The following is a 1,946-nucleotide window of genomic DNA, read 5'->3' as shown; positions in this document are numbered from 1 at the left end:
GCCAGTAAAAATGATGAAGAACTAATGAGAAAGATAGAATAAGAAGAAAGAGAGAACTGTGTCATAGAAGGCATAAGAGAAGAAGATTTTCTGTTTGTTTGAATACCAGGTCTAAATGCTGCAGAGAAATCAAGTACAATGAGAAGCTAAGAAACAGAATTTAGTAGTTTCATGGAAATGATGAGGATAGAACACAGAATGCAATGGGTTAAGAATGTGAGAAATGGAGGCAATGAGCATAGTTTACTCTAACAAGAAGTTTGGCAGAGACTCATGGACATGGACAATGGACTAGTGGTTACCAGAGGGTAGGGGGAGATGGGGGCGGTAGACACAAGGGAAAAGAAAAAAAAAAAGGAAAAAAAAAGGAAGAAAGAATTTAAATCATTTCTTCAATTAAAAATAAATTAAAAATAAAAATAAAATAAAATAAAACAAAACAAAATTAAATTAAAATTAAATTAAATTAAAAAAATAAGTTTGGCAGCAAAGAGAAAAATGGTAGTACATGGAATATTATAGGCATCCAATTAACCTTTGTGTAAGTGTGAATGGGAGAGAAAAAAGATGGCACATGAAAAGATAGCCTGATTGATAAAAGAGAGTGTTTCCTTAATCTGAAGATCTTATTAAAACCAGATGTGACTGCCAATTACTAGAAGAAAATTGATTTTTGTTTGTTTTGCCAACAACGAAAAAGCTAAAACAGCATGTCTAACTCGTTGAAAATTATGAACAGTATACAAAGTTATAAGCAGAGTAGTTGTCCATGAAAAAGTAATTAACCTATTTATCATATCAGATTCTAAGAACAAGTGTCACAGGGCCATTACATGCTGTTTCCTCTACTGGAATTATCTTTTCTTCAGAGAAGTGCTTTCTAATCTTCCCAGTGAGGCCATATTCTCTCTATGATACTATCATTACTATGGTGCCAAATGCCTTTCTTTCATAACTCATGTCCCATTTTCCACGGGATTGCTAAATTGTCTGCCTCCCCTAATTGACTGTAAATTATATGAGAGGATATAACAGGCTTGTCTTTACTCATCAACGTGACCTCAGTGCTTAGCACAGTCCCTGGAAAATAGTAGGCATTCAACAAATACTTGCTGAATGAAAGACCGAAGAAAGTTCTCAGTGATGTAAGAACTTCCTAAATTCTGAACCTTGCACTGGAACAGTGTCCATGACCTCATTGGCCCTCTTCTTTGAGGCAAGTGCAGATAAAGGTCAATTGAATTGAGAAAACTTATATCAGATTCTTGTTTCACAGAAGTCATCCCCAGGATCCATAATCCTTAGTTATTTTTTAAAGATTTATTGATGAATAGCTGAAAGTTTCACCTGGAATTTGGAAACTCCTTTTAGTTAATGGCACTTCCCAGTAGCTTTCTAAAGACAGTTTGAATGTTAATTCTCATTAAATGGACATTATAGTACCTCTATCCCCAGAAGCAGCAGGGATTTCATGTAAGAGTAAGAAGGTTAAAATAAGGATTCTGAAGTAATGGAGATAGCAAGGAACACAGAAGTCAGTGTTTGAGTTAAAATTCTAGCTTCAAGGAATTATCTGGAAAGAATTCGAGATAGTGTGGAATGTAGAGGCTATGCACACCTCTTCTAGTGATCACACCAAAATTATAACCAAACTACAGAGCAACTAATACATGTAGTCACCAGAGGTATGGCTGAACAAAAGTCCTACAACTAGATCACTTCAAATAACAGGTCACCTCAAAAAGGAGAGACAGAGATGCGAGCCATCCTGATCACACAACCGCATGTAGTGATAGAGAATCGGGAAAGCTAACTTGGCTGCAGAGCCACCTCCCCCACCTAAGGAACAAGGGGTCCCGGTCACACACTGGGCTCCCCGGCCCAGGGTTCCAATGCCAGGAAGAGAAGTCTCCACATTTCTGACCATGAAATCAATGAAGGTTGTG

The sequence above is a fragment of the Pteropus alecto genome, unplaced genomic scaffold (assembly GCF_000325575.1).
Source record: "Pteropus alecto unplaced genomic scaffold, ASM32557v1 scaffold112, whole genome shotgun sequence".
NCBI lineage: Eukaryota > Metazoa > Chordata > Mammalia > Chiroptera > Pteropodidae > Pteropus > Pteropus alecto.
Note: the sequence above shows the minus strand (reverse complement) of the source record.